The 23446-nt window shown below is 40.7% G+C and overlaps 1 long non-coding RNA gene across 1 annotated transcript in view; it reads left to right on the top strand.

The window, feature by feature from the left end:
• Positions 1-23062, top strand: part of LOC138834696 (uncharacterized) — an 89157-nt gene extending 66095 nt beyond the window's left edge. Inside the window, exon 3 of the long non-coding RNA XR_011374232.1 lies at positions 22021-23062. This is a non-coding gene — a long non-coding RNA (uncharacterized lncRNA). The remainder of the gene's footprint in view (positions 1-22020) is intronic.
• Positions 23063-23446: the final 384 nt, after the last annotated feature.

The raw sequence follows: 23446 nt of genomic DNA, 5'->3' as shown, positions 1-23446 counted from the left end.
ATTCCTCAACAGCTAAGAAAGGAAATCCTTTGGTTTAAGCTTCAAATATAGGTGAAATGACAAATGTGTGCCATCTTGCCCAGTTTTTTACTGGTTGAGATAGGGGTTTCATGAACTTTTTTGCCCTGTCCGGCCTTACACCAGGGTCCTCCTGGGGTTAGAGGAGTAAGTCACCAGTTCTGTCCCTTCTTTAGCCCTATAGCTCTTTATTTTGGCACCTCACTCTCCAGATTGCGTGATCTGTGACTAGACTTCAGCTTGTTTACTGTTGTGCCTTTGTGCATGAGAAGTTTTCCTCTTCCACTCTTCAACTCTCTCTTTTGATTTTACACCATGACTATGATGTGCCTAGAAATGTATCTGTTGACTAAATATTTTATTAGGACCAGTTGTGGAAAGGTTGATCCTTTCCTGTGAAATATGGTAGTTTTTAAAAAATAATTTTATTGTTATTACTAAAGTGTTGGACAGAGGGGTTACCATCACATAAATCAGGTAATGAGTTCATTTCTTTGTTTTGGAAGATGTTACCCCTTCCCTCACTTTCCTCCAGTTTCCTCCTCCTGTCCCTGCCCACAAGTTATATAGCTTATTGAAATGTGGTAAAGTTTGAATCATAATTATTACAAATGTTATTTTTCTCCCCCATTTTGTTTCTCCTTTGTTTCTGAGTCATTCTCTATGTGTTGGAAGGCTTGGTGATGTACATGTTCTTGTATTTGAACTCCATTCTCTAAAAGGATCTTTGGCTTTACCCTATTAAATATCTATGATGTTAGATTTAAAATGTAAACATATGTGATTATACATAGAATCATGTGTGTGTGAATGATTCTATGTATAATCATATGTATTCTATGTATAATATATGTTTATGTGGTATAGACAGGAGTGACATTTCATAACTTAACTCCTTTGAACTGTTAATTAACAGTTTATCAAATGAATATCATGAAGCTGAAATATACCTTCACTGGGGAGATTGAAGACTAAGAAGAGGCCTGTGTGGACAAATAGAAAGAGGAATGATATGTGAATGCAGTCATAATACTTAATGTACATATGCGAAAATGGAACTAAGAAAGTTGGTTAGATAGATGATGGAAGAAATCACATTATTTTGGCTTCATCATCAAAATGTGCATGTGTTTAGGTCCTTAGTTTTGAATTTGAGGGAGTAAAGTTATATATTCTGCTTGTTTTTTGGTGACATGTATAAAAGTTTTTTAAATTTTTATTATTATATAGAGGTGATGTATAGGGGGGCTATAGTTACATAAGTCAGGTAAAGAGTACATATTTTGTTTCTTTCTTTTTTGTCAGTCATGGGGCTTGAACTCAGGACCTGTGTGCTATCCCTGAGCTTTTCTACTCAAGACTAGTGCTCTACCACTTTGAGCCATAGTGCTACTTCCAGTTTTCAGGCAGTTAATTGGAGGTGAGTCTCAGACTTTCCTGCCCAGGCTGGGTTTGAACCACAATCCTCAGATCTCAGCCTCTTGACTAGCTAGGATTGCAGGTGTGAGCCACCAGTGCCTGGTACAAAAGTTTTTATAAAAGTTACTATAACCAACTATTCTTTTACTGATGATTTTGTTGGATTTTCTGTATAGATAATCTTTCAGATATTAAAAAATGCACACCTTGGCTGGGAAGGTAGCTCAGCGGTAGAGTGCATGCCTTGCAAGCATGAGGCCCTGGGTTCGATTCCTCAGCACCACATAAACAGAAAAAGCCGGAAGTGGCGCTGTGGCTCCAGTGGTAGAGCGCTAGCCTTGAGCTGAAGAGCTGAGGGACAGCACCCAGACCCAGAGTTCAGGCCCCATGACTGGCAAAAAAAAAAAAAAAAAAATGCACACCTTTCTTTCCCAAATCACTACAACTTCTCTTCCCTTTTTTTTTTGTCTTGGTGCTTTAGCATTGACTCACTGTGTATGATTGGATAAAATGGTGAAAAGGAATTCTGGTGTGGGTTTGGGTTTTTTTTTTGTTTTTTGTTTTTGGTCTGTTGTGGGGCTTGAACTCTAGGCCTGGGTTCTGTTCTCAGCTCTTCAGCTCAAGGCTAGAGCTCTACCACTTAAGCCACAGCACCACTTCTGGTTTTCTACTGGTTTATTGGAGATAAGAGTCTCACAGACTTTCTTCCCTGGGCTGGCTTTGAACTGTGATGTTCAGATCTCAGCCTCCTGAGTAGCTAGGATTATAGGCATGAACCACTGACACTGGGCTAGAAAAGGAGTTTCTCACCTTTCAGGGTTCTATTTGTCAACTTTTTGTGATATTTATCAAGTTGAGGATGTAAATTATTATTTCTTAATATGCTGGAATTATATCCTTTAAATCATGAATGAATGTTAGAATTCTTCACATACTCTTTAAAAATTTTTGTTAAGGTGATGTACAAAGGGGTTACAGTTACATAAGGTAGTAAGTACATTTCTTGTTGAACATTGTTACCCACTCCCTACATACTTTTTATGAGTGTTAATATAAGCAGGTGATTTTTTTCTATTTTGTTTTTGGTCTTTGTCCTTACTGGGCAGATGCTGTACCAAATGAACCACACCCACAGCCAGAATTTTTATCTTTAAATGTTGATATGAAAAGTTTACATGAAACTGGTTTATGTGTCTAATAAGACTTTCATACCAGAGAGATTCAAGTTGGTTTGACTACTAGTTTTTATTGTTGTTATTATTTGCTAATTTGTTTTGCATCTTTTCTGTGAAATATTGTTGACTATCATTTTTCCTCCCCTTTTTTTTATTTTTATTTTTTATTTTTTGGGTCCAGTCGTGGGGCTTGAACTCTGGGCCTGGGCGCTGTCCCTCAGCTCTTCAGCTCAAGGCTAGCGCTCTACCACTTGAGCCACAGCGCCACTTCCGGCTTTTTTCTTTTTGCTTATGTGTGCTGAGCAATCGAACCCAGGGCCTCAGGCATGCAAGGCAAGTGCCCTACCACTGAGCCACCTTCCCAGCCCTTTTCCTCCCCTTTTATCTGTTTTTGTATTGGTCTAAGGCTGGCCTAATGTAGTTAGGTTGTTGTTCTTCTGAGGGGGAACTCTGCTCAGAACAACAAAGTCAAAAAATACCTCTATGCCTCGGAAAAGTAGGTGAAACTAGATTACTATCTTTGAGAATGGTAGTGCTTGGTAGCACAGTGCTCACTAAGGAGAAGCCACTGTCCAGACTTTGCTAGTCATGATGTGAACCAGCCTACCTATAAAGCACTCTGTGGACGGCCTATTCACAAGCATCAATCTACTGTAGTTGAACCTTTCTCCAAGTAAGTGGCGTGTGCATTTATGACAAGCAGAGCCTCACCAACACATTACTGGTTCCCATGCTGTAGATAGTAGTGGATCCATTGGCCTATGAGCTTCCTGTCATTCTAAGTACCCACCCCAGTGGCTATGACCCCAAAAGGACAAGAGGGTTGAGCCTCCGCCCTTGAAAATGCTTGGTCTACAAATGGGTCCATTAAGGGAATCCAAGGGTTTGCCTACTCCTGCCATTATCACCTGCCACCCAAACTATCCTGCTTGAGGCAGGAGAAAACCAGAGCCAACAAAGGGCAGAACTATACAACTTGTGGTTCTGAACTGAGTTATGGCTGAGCTATGGCCCCTGGATGTGAAGCTGACAAAAAGTACAGTGTGCCAAGATCGGACAATTTGGATAGCAATATGACAAGGAGAAAAGCATTCTCAACTGGGAAAGCTTCTCTGAGGAGCCACAATGGGGCACAAATATGACACTGGCAATTGGACCAGGTTCTCATCAATCTGATATAATATATTCTCTTTTGTTAAGACCTCCACGCTTTGAAATATGGAGACAGAAGTTTTGACAGAGTTCAAGTCCTTTACCAGACCTAATTGGCACACATGCTCCTGTGGGGACATAAGATACACTTTAGAAAATGTTACAATGGTATGAAAAATAAGTAGCAAGATAGCCCCTAAAATACAGTGACTTGGTACCACAAGTGTATGAGTGTTCCTTCATACCATTGTTTTTTTGACCTACATCAAGGAATTGACATTTTGTTAAACAGTAAATAGATCAACTTGCTTTGGCCATGTAAACACAACTGTGGCCTTCATTGAGGTTTCTTTAGCAAGAGAGCTAATCAAACTTCTACTACCAAAAGTTTGGAGATGCTAATGTGGCATATGGTTACTTACACTGTGTTCCAGTGACCAGGGCCCCCATTATGCAGGCCATGCTGCTCAGGACTCGTCCCAAGAACATGATAGATTGTGGCACTTTCATCTGTCATATCACTCCAGACACAAGAGTCAGTACCCATCTTGACTAGACGGACTGGCATACTTGAACTTGCATCAATAGAGGTACATATCCAGACAAGCATGACAAGCTGTCGTGCATGCTACTGAGTAGCATGCCCTTTTCCTACAGCCCATCCTGCCACATCATGCCATACATCCCGAAGCTCTGCTGCCAAATCAGGCACATAGACAATGCTGCTGTACCCACACTGTGATAATTAAATCCAGGCGGGGGACAATTCAGTGTGGAGTCAAAAGTCCCATTGCACCGGGGATGGGTCAGCTCATTGTTACCGCTGTGTGAGGAGACCTTGACCCTCCTTACTTGGTCCAGGTTAATCCTGTTGGCCTTTTGTGCAGGTGCTTGTACTGCTGTCGTGAATTCTGTTTACAAGTTAAAGAAATGGCCTTCTGTCTGTCTATACAATATGAATCCCCAGGGAATATTATGCAAGATGGGCATACGTGGCACTTTACAGGAGGATACTTGATCCAAAATGTGCCTGACATTTTAATATAAACTTAAGATAAATTAGGCACATTCAGTTAGTTTGAAGGTCCTTTTGTCTTAAACTGCAATCATTCCTCTCCTTCTGACATAGGTTGTGGAGACCTAACTGGTATTATTGTCATGGGAGCTCACTTTATATCTGCCTGCTACCCAATAATTTTTCCTCTCCCCCCAATCCTGTATCCATCTGCCCCTTATTCTTTGGGCTCATGGCATCTGGTTCCTGCACACTGGACCAGATTATTGTGGAAGAAATCCTTAAAAAAGTGATAGGTCTATCTCTTTTCTGGGATTGGATGTACTCCATAGTGAATAAAATGAATGAGCTATTTTCTCACACATTTTTTTTATTTATAGAGCACATCTTAAAACAACATAGTCATAAATAACTTTTTCTTAAGTTGAAAATAACATGTAAATATTATCTTGAAAATACTGTGTGATACAAGTAAATCCTTGTTAGATTTTTAATGTTTTCTATCCAGACATATTTTCAGATTACCTGACAGGCCTCAGCTACCTTTTGTTTTTTAAAAAAGCACACCAAAGCATGGTTTTCTCTCTGGCCTTGACTATCTGTGTGTTCTGCTCTGAATGTGCCGTCTCTTACTCAGCAGGTAAAAATACAGAGGATTTCTGGTTTGAATGGGCAGATTTCATTATTTTCAACTTTACAATGGTCTGAGAACACATCCCTAAAAATATTGTTTTTTCACATTCTGTACAGTATTCAACAAGATATATGAGCTCTTGAGCATGTTATTGGAAAAAGCTTTGAGAGATGTTTTGCATCTATAGCTAAGGTAAGTTACCCTGTATTGTAGCACAAGGTAATTGAGGTTGAGTCTGGTAGGTTAGGCATGTTAAATAAAATTTCAAGTCATGAAGCCTTTATTAGAATGTAACCCCATTTTAATATGAGGAGCATCTTACAGAGTGCTGGTATTAAAAGAAAATCCTTTAGAAGGGATTCCCTCTTTCTCTCTCTTTCCACTGTCAATCACATTTCAGTCAGAGGAATCATTGAAATGGACCTTGCAGCCCCTGACCATCTCTCCCTATTCTGTATTATTGTCAATTATTGTAACTATACTTTCTTTTTATATCTTAATCTGGAAAACAAAAATGAATGAGATGTTTCCCTCTTAGCAAAATTGCAGATTTAATATGGATAAGAATCAAACATGATGTAGATGTGACTCTACAGTAGTTCTGACTTTGGTGGAAATGTGGGCCAATATCATCCCTTTGGGACAGAATTTGTCATAATTTCTCCATGATGAAGATTGCAAATTCCTTGGAATCATGATTCTGTGGCATACAGAAAATTCTTGCTTTTGTCAAAGTAAAGTGGGAGACGGCACCCATACTGTCAAGAAAAACGTAAATGCCCGGCAACATGATGGAATGGCACAATCAGGTTATAATAAATTCAGTGAAACTAATTATCCTAGGAGAATTTTATCTCAATTCTACAGAGCCAAGAAAACCAAACTGTAGTAGAATTTACAGTGTGATTCCATTTACTAGCAAGTCAGAACAATACAAATCAAGAATAGTCTGTTACTTATTAATATAATTCTTTGGTGAAGACCAAAAAGTTTAAAAATATTACAGCTATTAGAGAGGGTCACATAGCCCCTTAAATAATGGAGACAATATATTTCATTCATTGGACATAGTGGATATGATTTCATGTATCTTTTCCAGAACTTTGTGTGGTATTTTGTTTGCTTTAATTGCAAACTCTTAATACAAAGCAAACAGAGCATGAGATAAAATTAACATAGCAAAACATGGTCAGCAGGGCTTCCTTCATTATTGAAAACATACAAAAGAGGGCAACAACAACAAACAATTGTAATGAGCCTTCTGTATTTTAGTGTCAGGACAATCTCTGAAGTCTTAACGATTACAACGTAACCTTCAGTTTGGAAGTACCTCAAGGATAGCTCTGATCTGGATGGCACTATCCAGCAAGCTCCTTTCCAGCTCGTGACAGTACACACCAGACTCTGATCAGTCTTCAGTACACAGAATTGCTTCTTGGCTAATGATGTTCATCGGAGACATGAAGGTAGTGGACTGGGAGTTTGCTTTGAAGGCACACTGTCCCATGTAGCATCACCAAGGCTCTGGTTTGAGTCTATTCCAGCCCCTTGGACTAAGTTGATGGTCACTACATAGAAAGTTGATCAGTCCCAGGGCAGAATGAGCTTGTATTGATAAAAATAAGAACAAAACTAGTATATAGGAAGTGAGGCCAGAAATACTCACGGTACAAGCCCTGGTCCATGCATGTGACAGGTAGATATTGCTTTTCAGGAGATTAAAAATGGAAAAAATAGAAAGGTAGAGATATATAACTGTCTTTATAGAAATTTAGATGCAGCTTCTATAGTTTTTGGTTTAGTCGTAAACATTAAAACGTTCTATATTCTATCTAATATTTCATAAAGAAAACACAAAAGCTGTAGTTACACTGGCAGGCATTAGCATTGTAGTGCACGCATACTGTTTCTTCCGTGCTTTTAATTCTCATTCTCAAGGAGTTTATTTTCTGTCTCTCACTGACTGAGGTGAGACCACCAGAAGCCATGTCCCTTGACTGTTGGCCTATATCTGTTCTCCTCACTCTGCTTCCTCTAAAACATATTGCATCTTTGCTGGTAGATTATAGGATATGACATCCTATCTTTGTATGATGAATACCAGCATTATAAATGCTGATATTACAAATTTGTATACCATAAACACAGTTGAGCAAGCTTACCCAGATTACAATACTGGTCGCATCTACTTAGGAAGGCAAAGGGAGGCCCTTTCTCATATTTGGGCCTAGAGAGACATGTGTTGTCTTGATTGTAGAACATTCTCTGAAATATGTATGAATTTCCAAATGATTTCTCATTTCTTTGCTAAGATCTCAATGTGATGCTCCCCAATAAATGCACATTTCAAGATCTCCCTTGTCACTATTTGAAGGTTAGGAGCCAATAAATGCATTTGTAAATTAGGTCAGTTGAGTAAGATTTGAAGTGTTTTCATTGTACATCAGTTCATTAGACACAAACTACATTTCTGCAAATAACCTACATACTTTTAACTTGCAATAGTTAAAGTAACACCCAGTAGACCTTGCTGTCATTGAGCGAGCAAATGAGATTCATTGTAGATTACTGGTGTTATGTTTCTCATTTATCAGATTGGTCTCAATAAAATGATGAGATGATAGTGGTATAGGATGACAGGTGCTGCATACATATATTTTTCAAAACATTGAGGATATATGGAAACACAGACATTATTATTCACCTCTGGTGCCAGGATTGAAAGGGGCTTCAGAAGGTGTGTGTGTGTGTGTGTGTGTGTGTGTGTGTGTGTGTGTGTGTGTGTGTGTGTGTGTGTGTGTGTGTGTGTGTGTGTGTGTGTGTGTGTGTGTGTGTGTGTGTGTGTGTGTGTGTGTGTGTGTATGCTTGTGGTGGTATAGGGCTTGAACTCAGGGCCTGGGCACTGTCCCTGAGCTTTTGTGCTCAAGGCCAGCACTCTACCACTTGAGCCACAACTCTACTTCTGGCTTTTTGTGATTAATTGGAGATCAGCATCTCACAGTCTTTCCTGCCCAAGCTGGCTTTGAGCCTTCCTCCTCAGGTCTCAGCCTCCTAAGTAGCTAGGATTACAGATGTAAGCCACCAGAGCTTGGCTGGAGATAGTTCTTATCCATTCATGTTTTTAATTTGATAATATAGACTGTATTGAATTTATTTGTGCCAGGGCTAAGGCTTGAACTCAGGGCCTGGGCACTGTCCCTGAGCTCTTTTGCTCAAGGCTACCACTTGAGCCAAAGCTCCCCTTCCAGTATTTTTTTTTAATTGGTTAACTGAAGATAATAATCTCATGGACTTTTCCTTCCTGGGCTGGCTTTGAATCTACGATCCTCACATCTCAGCCTGCTGAGTAGCTAGAATTACAGGTATGGGCCTTCAGGATCTGGCCAGTATTGATGAATTTTTAATTCACATTTAAAAAATGTTCCTAAATAATTGAATATATCATGAAATACTAATGACTAATGATGCTTCAAAAGTTATTAAGAGTAATTTAGTTTAATTTACAATCTACTTTTATGTTTTTCTCTATTCCAAAAGAACCAATAGCATATGAAAAATGAAATTTCAGAGCTCCTCCTTTTTGGAATATCCTGCTTCTACCAATGCCCCCTATCTGTGCTGTGCTTCCCAGTGAGGACGCATCCTTAGTGTTTCCTCTTGTGGTATATGCAATTCAACTAATTATGTATTTTCTCCCTTTCTATGTGGTTATCCTTTCCCCTGCTGTTATGAGAAGGGTAATTCCCAGTGACTGTGGATTGTATTGACTTGTAATTTTTTTCCAAGTTCTGGGACTTGAACTCAGGGCCTGAGCATTTTAGCATTTTTTTCTCGTTTGTTGCTCTACCACTTGAGCCACAGTTCCACTTCTAGTTTTGTTTTTGTTTTTTGATGGTTAATTGTAGATAAGAGTCTCATGGACTTTTCTGCCTGGCTAGCTTTGAACTATGATCCTCATATCTCAGCCTATTAAGTAGCTAGGATTACAGGCATGAGCCACTGGAGCCCAGCTCTAGCTTCTCTTTCATTGCTAAAGAGGCAGTGGACAGTTTACTGTGTAGCTGGATTTCCTGCAGAAGGGATCTACCTTTGGTTGTGCTCTCCAGGAACAATGTGCCTTAAATTACTGAAAAGTTTCATTTAAGTGCTGTTTTGCTTCCAACCTACCTCTGACTTGACATAGCCTTTTGCTTAGATGATGTTGTTGTTGATATTTGGTTGCTGATTAGCTACTACGTTCTCTCAGTGATAAATGGTATGGTACTTAGCTCCACTGATAAAGTTCCTTCCTGAGCGTGGAAGGATGTATAATGCATGAAGAAAATTATAGAAAATTTGCCAGCTCTTTTCTCCAGTTCTAGTGGAGAAGTGGAAATCCTTGGCTGCCACCCATGATATTCATCAATACTCAGACAGTGGAGCTAAACGGAGAAGGCAAAATTTAATATATGTATGTATATGTGTATGTATGTGTGTGTGTATATATGTATATGTGTATATATGTATATGTATATGTATAACCAGGGTTTGACCTCAGGACTCATGCTTCCCAGGCAAATGCTCCATTACTTGAGCTAAATGCCTAGCCCTTTTTCACTTGCATTATTTTTCAACTAGGGTCTCACCTTTTGCCTGGCTCAGGCTGGTGAGACCTCTATTTGTATTTTCATAGTTGTTAGGACAACAGGCATGAGCCATTACATCCAATTCTTTATTGGTTGACATGGGGGCTCACACATTTTCTGAGCTGTCCTCAAATTGCTATCCTCCTGAGCTAAAGTAGTTGTGAGCCTCTATACTCAACTTTTATATAAAATTTTACGTCCTCTGGGCTATTTTATTTTGGGGAACTCTTTAGGGTCTTTTTAAAATTATTTTGCCAGGTACTAGTGGCTCACGAGTATCGTCCTAGCTACTCACAAGGCTGAGATCTGAGGACTGTGGTTCGAGGCCAGCCCGGGCAGGAAAATCTGTGAGACTTTTATCTTTAATAAACTGCTCAGAAAGAACTAGAAGTGGAGCTGTGGCTCAGTGGTAGAGCACTAGCTCTGAGCAAAAATAAGCTCGGGGGGAAAAAGGTGAACAAGTGCAGTGGTGGAATTCACTGGACTCTGATGAAAGTGAACTATACAACTCCTGGAGAAGATGGGAGGGAGGGATTGGTGAGAGTGAGGAAGGAGAAGACACCGTACTAAAGGAAATGTACTCACTGCCTAATTAATATAATTGTAATCCCTCTGAACTTCACTCCTATACCACCAATACAGTAAATTAATAATAATAAAAATTTGGAAGTAATTGTGCCAGATAACCTGTTGTCCCCCTTTGTATAGTATCACATTGCTCCCTAGTGACATCTGCTGGAGAAAATGGCAAAGTAAATTCTGTACAACACCTTTACAATAAAATAAAATTAAAACAACAACAACGAAAACAAAAACAGCCCTGCGCAGGTGGCTCACACCTGTAATCCTAGCTACACAGGAGGCTGAGACCTGAGGATCACAGTTCAAAGCCAGCCTGGGCAGGAAAGTCTGTGAGACTCCTATCTCCAATAAACCACCAGGAAACCAAAAATGGTGCTGTGCTCAAGTGGTAGAGCACTAGCCTTGAGCTGAAGAGCTGAGGGACAGTGCCGAGGCCCAGAGTTCAAACCCCACAACCAACAAAAAAACAAACAAAAAAACCCATTATAAATGCAAGTTATATTAAGTGAAGTAAGCCAGGTCCAAATAAACATAGGTCTTACGGCTTCCCTTATTTGCAATAACTAGTACATGTCTAGGACAAGCAAAAAAGGTCAAAACTATGTACATATGACCATATACGATGATGTTAAGTGAAATGAACCCCAAGACAGGGACTCAAGTGGTTTTGTTCTTTCTTGCTATTGTTTTTAACATACTTATACTGCACTATGTAATTCTTTTGTTTCTTTTGTATGTTCTTCCCCCAAGGTATAACCCCTGTTGTCACTGTATCTGATTCTGGTGTTCGGCATCTTGTATATACATTTTTCCAATTTGGGGAGGGAGAAGGGATATAACAAAATGCTTAAATAACTATACAGGTTGACCCATTGTAACAATGAGATCTACAAGACACTGTTGAAAATGAACTTTACAACTTGGGGGAGGGAGGGAGGAGTCGAAGAGGTGGGAGAGAAGGGATGGTAGGGAAAAAACAGAGGAGGAGGTAACAATGCTTGATAGGAAATGTGCTTGTTCCCCTACTCATGTAACTGTAACCCCTCTGTACAGTATTTTTACAATTAAATATATATGAAAAAAAGAAGTCAGAATGGCAAAAAAAACAGCAAGAAAAATAAAACCACTTGTGTCCCTATCTTGGGGTTTGATTTCTTTTGTATGTTCTTCCCCCATGGTATAACCCCTGTTTTCACTGTATTTCATTCTGGTGCCCTGCATCTTATATATTCATTATTCTAACTTGGGGAGGGGAAAGGAAATAATAAAATGCTGAAATAAGGATACAGGTTGTCCATTGTAACAATGAGATATACACTATGTTGAAAATGAACTTTATAACTTTGGGGGGGAGGAGGAGTTGGGAGAGGTGGGAAGGAAAGGGATGATTGGGGAAAAACAAGGAGGAGGTAACAATGCTCAATAGGAAATGTACTCATTACCCTACTCATGTAACTATAACCCCTTTGTACAGTATTTTTATAATAAAAATATATATACAAAAAACAAAACAGAAAAAAAGCAGCTCAGGGACCCAGGGACAGCTCCCAGGCTGAGATAAAGCCCTAGGACCAAAACACACACACACAAGAAAAACCCAAGCTATTTTATTAGCATATAATGTTTGTACAAGAGGAATTTCATTGTGACATTCTCATATATTCATATAGTATACCATATCAGCCTCACTCTCTCTGACCCCTTTCCCCCACTTCTTCATTGTCTAACTTTCATATATGCATGAAAGCGCTTTGACCATATTCCTCTCCTGCATCCTCTGTTGCCCAATGAAATCACAGATCTTCTTGTATTTTCCTGTCATGTACTTTTTAGCATATGTCAATTGTACCATGGTGTTTCACCATGGTATATTACACACACATATATTTCAATCAGACTCCTTCTACATCTGTGTTTAATAGCTTTTAATCACTAATCCTTATGCCATCTGCATGCCTGGATGCATTGAATTTTGATATTACTTTCCCTCCATCATTCTATTTTCCTGACTTTTGTGTGTTTATTTTCTTTCCTGATACATTGTCAAAAGTGTTTAACTCCTGGGTGTTTTGGGTGGACTGTTTAGGGGCTCGAGAATAACCTCATATCATTTGCACATTGGATCATTTGACCAGTTTCAAATCATTTGAACTCATTTTATTTGAATCCATTTTATTTCTTTCCCTTGCCTTATTGCTCTAGTTAGGATCCCAGTACTTATTTTGAATACAGATAGTGGCAGTGAATAATTCTCATTTCTGATTTTACAGGAAATGTTTCCAGTTTTCTCCTGTTTTGGATGATGTCAGCTATATATTTGTGCTATTATAGCCTTTACTATATTGAGGTAAAAGTATAAGTGTGGGGAGACAGAGATAGAGGCACAGTTATTAGTGAGGAAAGAAAGGGAGAGAACATGGCTTAAGATCAAATGATTAGAGGGAAAGAGGAGAAAAATGAGGGAAGGGGTATTCACTACCTTACTTATGTAACTGTAACCCCTCTGTACATCATCTTGACAATAAAATTAAAATTAAAAAAAACCAGAAGAGAGCAATATGGAAGGGAAGACAATGGTTCAAAAAGAATTGTACTCATTACCTGATTCATATACCTGTAACCCCTCTGTATATCAACCCTACTATACCAATAGTGATGATGATGAAGATGATGATGATGATTAAATGATGAAAGTCAAGTATCATGGTTCATATGTAATTATGGCAGAAGGAAAGGAAATACAGAGCTAAAATGAGAAGGAGGAAAAGTACAAAGACACCTATATATATATATATATATATATATATATATATATATATATATATATGTATGTATGTATGTATGTATGTATGTATGTATGTATACAAGAAATCAACTCAAGCCAATAAAATATCAAAACAATCAGAACCAAACACTGACAAAAACAAAATTTTTAATACCAGAATTATCAGTTACTTTAGCAAGTGGCTGTCCTTCTCCTACCCTTCTTCCCCAATGTTTAAGCTTTCAAGTGAGCAGATGGTGGTCCATGTATAGACTTGGGAATCGAGTCTGCTTGCGCTTGGTTTCCAGCATTGGGTCTGAGAATTCGAATACCTAAATACAATCTCCAGTAAGGCTTCTACCTCTGTGCCCTCACCGCCACCCCTCCATTCCATGCAGTCTCCACTGTATTTGTGGCTTCTTTTTCTCCAAACCCCTGTTAACTCAGTGTGATGTCAGCTCTAGAGGTAGTCCTTTTACTTGCTGGAAAGTGTTAAACTGAGCAACTACTAATACGTTCTTAGAACTGTGACTGACACATCTGAAGGCACATTTCTCTTGGGTCTTCTATGGAGGCATGTCTATGGCTACTGCTTTGTTTTTTTTCTGGATTCTCCATTGTGTTAGAGTCCATGTACGTGACAGGTTGAATTTTCTGCATTCCACATGGAGTCCTACATGCCTCCGCTTCTGCTCACGTGGTCCATGGACCTGTCTGCCAGCAAGTACCACTGCACTCTGTGGGGTTTTGATGGAATCAACACTCCACTTACTTTCTTTGCAGTTCTGCAGGGAATTGGAGCTGGGAATAGCTGCTGAATAGAGTGTGTTTATGATGAATGGCAGACAGTGTCACTCCATCACCATCTGGCTGTGAATCTGTCTTGGGTCATCTTAAGCTGCTATAAAAACTACCATAGATGGGGTGGTTAAAGGTCCAAAGTCATGATGGTTGATTGTGCTAAGCATTCACTTTTTAGACTTCAGATGGCTAATGTCTTCTAGTCTTCTTATATGGGAAACATATAAGAGAGAGTATAAAGGGAAAAAGAAATGGAGAGGGAAATTTCACAGGGAAAGAAGAGGTACATTTTCTGTTAGTGGAACCATTGCTCATAAAGTGTTCGTAGGAACTGGTCCCCCCAGTAGAGCTAAGAAGAATGTGGCATTGGTACCATTTGATTACTAAAGTTGGGCAAAATTATAGTCTCTCATTAGAGGTTGGCAGCATATATTCAAGCTTAAAACTTGTGGGCCTCTAACTGTGGATTACCACAGTGAAGCTATTAAAAAGTCACAAAAAATAAAGGAATTTTGTAGGTCTACATGGGAAATCTGTAGTTGTTCTGTTCAAAAGACCAAAAATTCTCCAGCTGCTGCTCTAGCAGAGAACCCCATTTAGGGGCAATACTGTCAGCATCTGAGCACCTCAAGCTTCAGGGGCCACCGCCCCTCCAGGGGGATAAGGAAGGGTGGATGTGGAGTCTCTCTGTGGGAAGCCAGGGAGGTGCCAGTGGCTTGCGTGTGGGATCTCAGGAGGAAGGTGAGGTGTCTGCGTGGGGATCCTCTGTGGGGTGTTGGTGGCTGTGAAATGTCTCTATGTGTGGTCTCCACAGGAAGAGATCTCTGTGGGGATGCTGGAGGAGGTCTCTCTGAAAGATCTCTGCCAGCACTCTGAGGAATGGAGCAAATCTCTCTGTTGTTTCTCAGTAATTGTGTAGAGAACTCTGTGGAATGTCTATACACTCTTGGTGGGGGGGGAATGTTTCCATGGGGACAATATGAATTTTCTGTGAGGGAGCTTTTTAAGTTCTCCCCGAAAGTCACCATCCCAAGTGACTGGTCTCAGTGGGAGCCAAGTCTACGGTGTGCCTATGTAAGTCTCTATGAGGTCTCTGCACATGCTCTGTGCAAAGGTTGTTTTGAAAGAGATTGAGAAATCCCTTCAGGGTCGGGGGTTGAGTCAGTCAGTGAGACAAAACATTTGTATACTGTGTCCAAGGGAGGTCACTGTGTGGGGGTCATCTTCCAGGGGTTGCTGTGTGGGTCTGTGGGAGTCGGAGGTGGGAATCTCCATAGTGGGCTCTGTGTGGGTCTCTGCCACAGGTCAGGGAAGTTCTCTCAGTCTCCAGGTCCATAGTCTCCATAGCTCTCATGTGGGACAGTGGGCAGCAGCAGAACACACTGCTGCTGACCAGTCCACCAGCTTTTCTGTCTATGCCACTTTTACCCTAGTGATCCCTGGGAGCCCTGCCCAGCTCCTACACACCAAGACACTGCTACTTGTTTTCCTGCAATAACCCAGCCATGCAGCCTTAGGGCCTTGGAGGCTTGCTTACTGTTTGACCCACCCTGGAGGGGTTCTTTTCAGAACTGAAAGGTGAAGACGACTTAAATATACTATTAGGATATAAATTTCCCTTGCTTCAAAGCTTTGCTTCCATTATAGTCTAGGTCTTAGCTAAAGGGCCTTCTCCAAGTGATCTAGACAGCAGAGCAGGGAACCTTAGAGCCGGTGTGAATGGGTCAGACCCTGAGGTCTGACCTTCTATCCATGTGTATACCCATACCAGTCATCCTCCTCCCGTAGCTCTTCACATCCCCCACTGGGCCCACGATATCCTACCATTGGCTGGTCACTACACACAGAGCTCTGTCCAGAGGGAACAGCCGTTGACCAAGATCTGGGACAACACATTCTTCAGCAGCCATCCCAAAGCTCCAGCGCAGACATAGGCACAGTGGAAAGTTCCATCCTGGTTTCTGCTCGAGAGAGTGAGAAAAACAAAGGTTATCATGGGCAAGGGTAACATGACCCCCACCCCAGCCACTGTCCTGTGGCTACCCCACATCCATTGACAGAATTTGATAGCTTTCATGGTGGCCACTGCTCTAAAGAGGGAGGAAGGCAGGGTGGTATGAGTGATGCTGCCATGCCATCCTTGCTGAGACAGATCTAAAGCTGGCAGTGTTCAACCCCAGCTGCTATTAAGGAGAGCAGGGTGCTCTCTGAGCAGACATTGCTATTCACCAGGAAATCTAGGGCCATAGTTCTTCCTTCCTGAGTCCAGGATTGCCACAACTACCCTCCCAACATTTCTATACCCTGTTCGTGACATGTGAAGGTACTGGGCCCTCTAGTGCCTCTGTACACTTACCCCCACACTGGAACCCAGTTCACTGTAGAGATAGAACAGCAGGAAAGCCAGATTGATCCAGACTCTGGAGTGGGTCATCCTAGTTTGCCTCATCCTGACAACTTCTAAAGGCTTTCGGTAGTTTTATTTCTATAGACTCGTAAGGTACAAGAAGGGATCTGCTAGAGAGACGAGTCATTAGTACCACTGTCCCCCTTGTGTGTGCTCCTCTTTGTAAAAGCTGTTTGTGAAGAGGATCAGGTGCTGATCTTCTTTACTCCCAGCCTGGTGTGGAAAGAAGTCCTTTCCTCAAATGCAAAGCAACAGATTCACTGGGTAAGAAGCCATCAGGACATGGAGGGTGTGCACACATGGGAAAAGACAAGAAGACATTTTTTTTGTTTGGTTGGTTTTTGGGGTTTTTTTTGTCAGTCGTGGGTATTGAACTCTGGGCCTGGGCACTGTCCCTCAGCTCTTCAGCTAAAGGCAAGTGCTCTACCACTTGAGCCACAATGCCATTTCCAGTTTTCTGGTGTTTTATTGGAGATAAGAGACTCAAAGACTTTCCTGCCTAGAATATTTTTTTAATGACAACATGTTGGGTAATGGTGAAGGTTGATTGTGACTCCTGTCTCCTGACCTCCCCTGGAAGGGACAGCATGGGACACAGACTGATGCTTATCTTGTCACAAAGATCACAAAGGCTATGACCTTTGTGACCAACCTGATGACTATAGCCCATTTGTTTCATCACTGGACTTGGCTCTCAGTCAGGGGAAGGCTTATGGTAGTACAAATGTTTGCCAGGTAGGGCTTGGGGTTCATGGCAAAGTCAAAGAACTATGATGGATGAGCTTCGTTTCTGATGAAAGTGAGGAGAAGTTTCCCACAATGGTACCTATATTTCTGATGATTGCAGGAGGAGGCAGCCCCAAAACTTGGGAGGTCCTCCTCTCTGCAGTTTTTTGTCCTGCATATCTGTGGGGTCTCCCACAGTCCTTTTCCTCATCAAGTGGTTGAAACATCTTTTCCCAATGCCTTCCTAGAACCTTAACTCTGTTATTCTAGGCGCCCTTTTGTTCCTGGTTTTACACATCAGTGTGGACATCTTTGACGAAAGGCAGTGGCCAAGTCTTGAGACTAGTGATCTCCAATTCCACCCCAACTTTGCCGTTAGCCTCACTAACCACCCATATTTTCAGATATGCATCTCCTGGCTACTTTTTGTTTTTGTGGTATTAGGGTCTAAGTCAGAGACATGCACTTTATTTTTTTTATTGTGAAAATACTGTACAGAGGGGTTACAATTACATGGGCAAGATAATGAGTACATTTCTTATCAAGCATTGTATCCTCCTCCTTTGTTTCCCCTTCCCATCCTCCCCCCACCCCCCACCCAATCCTCCCCGCATCCTCCCCCCCCCAACCGAAGTTGTAAAGTTCGTTTTCAACATAACGACTTGTACATCTCATTGTTGCAATGGGTTAAACGTTTTTTTTTCCCTTCCCCTCCACAAATTATACCGACATCAAATACAGTGAAAATGGGTTATACTGTGGGGGAGGGACATACAAAGCAACAAAGAAATAATCTTATAAATGTGTTAGAAACAATCACATGAAAGAAAAAAAACATTTGAATACATATCTTAGGGTTCATTTCCCTAATATCACCTTATCGGACCTTTTCTGCTTGACTCAGACATATACTAGATATTGCAAATAAGGGAAACCATGGGACCTATGTTTATTTGGGCCTGGCTTACTTCACTTAATATAATTTTTCCAAGCCTTTCCGTTTCCTAACAAATGGGGCAATGTCATTCTTTCTGATGGAGGCATAGAATTCCATTGTGTATATATACCACATTTTCTTGATCCATTCATCTACTGAGGGGCTTCTGGGTTGATTTCATATCTTAGCTATAGTAAATAGTGCTGCAATAAACTAAAGCTGGTAGCTTTAGTGTGGTCTTGTTTGTAAACATTTGGGTAAATGCCCAAAAGTGGTATTGCTGGGTAATAGGGGAGCTCTATGTGGAGTCTTTTGAGGAACCTCCATACTGCTTTCCAAAGTGGTTGAACAAGTTTACACTCCCACCAACAATGCAGTAAGGTTCCCTTCTGTTCACATCTCCTCTAGCATCTGTTGTTATTAGAGTTCTTGATTATAGCCATTCTAACTGGAGTGAGGTAGTATCTCAATGTTTTGATTTGCATTTCTTTTATGGCTACGGAGGTTGAGCATTTCTTCATGTGTCTATTGGCCATCCTTCTTTCCTCTTCAGAGAAGTTTCTCTTTAAGTCTTTAGCCCCACTTATTTATTGGGTAGTTGTTTCTTTGAGGATTTGTTGTTGGGGGATTTAATTTTTTGAGTTCCAGGTATATTTTAGATATGAGACCCTTGTCTGTTGTATGGCTAGTAAAGATCTTCTCCCAATTCATGGGCTTTCTATTGATCTTGCTATGTCCTTTGCCATGCAGAAGCTCTGCAGCTTCATGCAATCCCATTTGTCCAACCTTTCTTTGATTTGTTGTGTTTCTGGGTCTCTATTAAGAAAATTTCAGCCTGTGCCAAGGAGACCTAGGGTTTCTCCTATCCCATCCTGTAATGTTTTCAGTGTCTGCTTTGACTCCGAGGTCGTTGATCCATTTGGAGTTGATTCTGGTGCAGGATGATATATAAGGATCTAGCTTTAGTTTTCTACAAGTAGTTAACCTATTTTGCCAGCATCATTTACTGAAGAGGCTGAGACATGCACTTTATAGGCACTCTGACCCTTGAGAAATACCTACTGCTTTACACCTTCAGATTGACACTAATGATTTGGGGGGTTTCAATCACCATTTTGTATACAAACTCAATATCTTGTGTGGTTAAGCAATTATCTGCTTTGTTTTTTCATAGAAATTCTAGAGAAGTGTTGTATCTTTTACCAGTACTAAGAGACATTGATATCGTCAGGTCGACATAGATGAGAGTTTTTAACCACATTGACTCCCATGGGCACTTCCCCAAGGGGTGTCATGGCTGGAGTCAGCCTCACCTAAACTTTAGGGCTGCCCTACTCTGCCAGATACTGCTCGGGAAGCAGTGGACTGGGGGCTTGAATGTGGAAGCTCCTTTCTTGAGAACATTGGCACCACTGACAGCCCATGGCTACCCCCAGATCATTTCCCCCTCTGTCCTTTCTCTGGTTCTTCAGGTGAGGGAGAAACAAAGGGACTCTGCAGGGTAGTAACTGGCATTTTCTTTTCTACCTCTCCTGGACATTTCTGAGGATGTTCTTCCAGGAAATTGGGCATCTTGCTAATGTAATTAGCCTCTTCAGCAATAGTGGGCTGTGGAGGAAAAGGCTAGCTATGGAAGTGGTGAGGGTAGAGCCTCATGTTGGTTGAGATTACTTGGATCACAAGCCTGCAACTTCTAAGCCTGGTACCTTACAGAATCTGTAACATCAGTCAAGTTCTAGAATGATGGAAGGAAAGCCCCTGGGACAAGTTCACCCTGCATCACTGAGCCTTGTAGGAAGTTATGCCCATAGACTTTTGAGTGGATGTTCGATTTGGGAGAAGCATGGGTAGAAGCAAAGCAGACTAATGTCTCTCTCTCTCTCTCTCTCTCTCTCTCTCTCTCTCTCTCTCTCTCTCTCTCTCTCTCTCTCTCTCTCTCTCTCTCTCTCTCTCTCTCTCTTGCCTCTCTCTCTCTCTTTGCCTCTCTCTCTCTCTCTCTCTCTCTCTCTCTCTCTCTCTCTCTCTCTCTCTCTCTCTCACACACACACACACACACACACACACACACACACAGATCATGCCCTAATTATTCTACAGCAAATTCATACTCAACTGGACTTGCAGAACTTTTATGTGTGTGCAGGTGTGCACATGTGCATGCATGCGTGTGTGTGTGTGTGTGTGTGTGTGTGTGTGTGTGTGTGTGTGTGTGTGTGTGTGTGTGTGTGTGTTGATACTGGGGATGGAATTCGGAGCTTGTGTCTAACTCTTAGCTTTTTTGCTCAAGGCTGATTCTGTACCACTTAAGCCATATCTTTACTTCTGGTTTTTTTTTGTTTTTTTGTTTTGTTTTGTTTTGGTTTTGGTGCTAAATTGGAGATAGTCTTGCAGATTTTCCTGCTGACTTTGAATGGTAATCCTGGTATCTCAACCTTTTGAGTAGCTAGGATTAGAGGTGTGAGCTACTGGTGCCATCCCAGTTGTTTTTTATATCTGATATCCTGGGTGATGTCCTCGTTGTCATCCAGAATTTGTTGAATTCCCTTTATTGTGTTCCAAACTTCACTGAGTTGCTTCCTGAGCTCCAGAGTGGTTTCCTTGGTCCCTCATCAAACCTTGTTCTAGGTCCTTGCTTGGGTCACCTGCTTTTGAAATCACTAGACCTAGAACATGTTCATCCCATCCATACACCCTTGTTGGCTATACAAGCCAGTGCAGATGGAAGGCTAAGCCGATGTTTGTCCTGAACCTGCAACTCACACTTCCTTGGGGATTTCCTTACATGTTATATAAATCACTAGATTCTAGGGGTCTGGGGGAAGGGCAATGCTGCTATTTATATATGGTGATCTTGACTCCCTTGCTCCTTCTTGAGCTGCTGGAGTTTGGGTTTAATACAAGTCCTAGCAAAAATAGAGACAGACCAGTCAGTCGGGAAGGCCAGGCTGTCCTCCAGCATGTTGATAGTCATCTGTCAAAAGAGTTCTTGAGATTTGTGGAGTTAGAAGCTAAAGACTTCCTCCATTTCAGTTGTCTCTGCAAGGCACCCATTCCAGGTAGAAGTTCTTGTTTGGGATGAAACCTGTCCCTTCTGCTGGGATAGAGGGCAAAATATTCTATGTACTCCATTCAGGGATGGAGAATATGATACTTGGTTTGGGAGAAAGCATGGGTGGTAGGCCTGTGTCTTGCCCTGAGTCACTTTATAGAAACAAATTTTATTTTGGGTTATGTTTTGTTGTTTGCTAAAATTCAGCGTGGTCTGACTTCTTTGGTAAGAGCTATCTATCCCTGGGAAATCTATACAGCTCCTTCACCCTGAGGTTGAACTGGGAAAATGTTACAGATTCTGTTGCAGGAAACATTCTTCAGTGATACAAACCATACCTATGGAGTCAAGCAGTGACATCTGGGGATGTGTTGTACAAAGAGGCCAGATCCGTAAAGATGGGTGCATTTCTGCTATGCAAGGTCCCTGAAGACATGTTGAAGTTCCGCTCAGAACCTGGAAGGATATAGCATTCTTGTAAATCCAAATATCATTTTGAATAAGGCAGAAAGAAACAGAATTCTGATCACCCCTGCAAGATGCTAAGCCACCCAAAACACGATATTGAATTTAGTACAGTCTGGAGCTAGACCTAAGTCTATAATTCCAGGGTAATTGTATATGGCACTGAAGAGTCTTTCATGACCTTCCTTTCCTGAGGACTGGTGACATTGAAAATGTGTTGTTGTTGTTTTTCTGTTTGCCTCTTTTTATAGTTTAGGCTGTGCAGACGTCCACGGACACTTTTAAGATTGGAGAAGGAAGGAATGTGAGAAGATTAAAGCAGATGACGTTCCCCTTCCACCAGATGAATCCACATCAACATCCACCCAAGCCAGCTCTGTTGTTTTGGGACCTCCTTTGTATCTTAATATCTTCTGACCAAAGTTAAATGTTCTTTCGCAATCTGATTATCTTTCAATTAGAGTAAAATATAAAATTTTATATTAGTAGCTATAAGGAAGTGGAAAAGAAGTAATTTATAAGACCCTTGTTTATAAGATAGTCTCTAAAATACTCAGCCATTAATTGAGCTAAAAGCATGCAGTGCTTTCCTTTCACTAACAATCTATCATGTTTTGAAGAAAAACAGCAATGACTCAATATTGCAAAGGCTGATAATTTCAAGGTAGAAACAAACCACTTTGGGTTTTAAATAATTTCATTCTGAAATTTCCATAAGTTGAAATGACAGCAATCCCATATATTAGGTCTCCAGTGGGGTCTCCACTGTAGGTGGGTATTGTTGCTTTACAGCCTATGATTTCAGCATCTGAGGTACGAGCACAGTGGTCCTTCTGTCTAGAAATAAGTACTTAGGCAAGCATTGTGGGGAAGCAGATAAAGACAAATCTTCTTTATGCTACTTCTAGTCAATTTTCAGACCTCTGGTGAGACCATGTCTCTTGCCACTACATCTGCACTGAGGTCCCATGACTGATGGCACTGAATGCTGGGAGGCAGCAATATCAAAAATGCCATTGAATCTGCCTGCTACAGGGTTTCCCGTAGGCAGCAAGAATATGGACACAAAAGATGACCAATGCAAGCCAAATGTAGAATGCACTACAATGAAACCCTTATGTGACTTACTGTGAATATAGTTTTCTGCCTGTTTAAGTTAATTTAGAGTACAAAGTTCCTCAAGAATATTAAGAAGAAAAATGAAGATGAATATTACAGCTTATTAACTCAAATGCAAATTTTTATTATTCTTAAGAGAAATATTAACTGTCTTTTAACTTTAGAAAATATCAATATGTGGATAAAAATAACCTAAAAGGTAAAATCCATTTTTTCTAGAAATTTACATTTTATGCTAAATTTTTCAAGCAGATGGATTTTACAAAGTAACACCTCTATCAGTTTTGAAAATTGTATTTAGAATTTTGAAATGCTAACTTTTTAACAATTTGTACTTCTCAAAATAAAAAAGTAAGAGTATATTGTATCAGAGTCATTTTCTAAATGTGTATCTGGCACCCAGTCTCACACATCAAACAGGAATTCTAGAAGAACCACAAAGAGCATTTCAAAAACAAATCCCAGGAACATTGAGTTTTATATAGAATGATAATAATAACCCATTTCTATTTCCACATTAACCAGCCTTTTCATTCGAGAGCTCCTATAAAAATATGG

This window comes from Dipodomys merriami, unplaced genomic scaffold (genome assembly GCF_024711535.1).
Source record: "Dipodomys merriami isolate MVZ:Mamm:240054 unplaced genomic scaffold, mDipMer1.0.p SCAF_22, whole genome shotgun sequence".
Classification (NCBI taxonomy): Eukaryota; Metazoa; Chordata; class Mammalia; order Rodentia; family Heteromyidae; genus Dipodomys; species Dipodomys merriami.
This window is presented reverse-complemented; position numbering and strand designations above follow the sequence as displayed.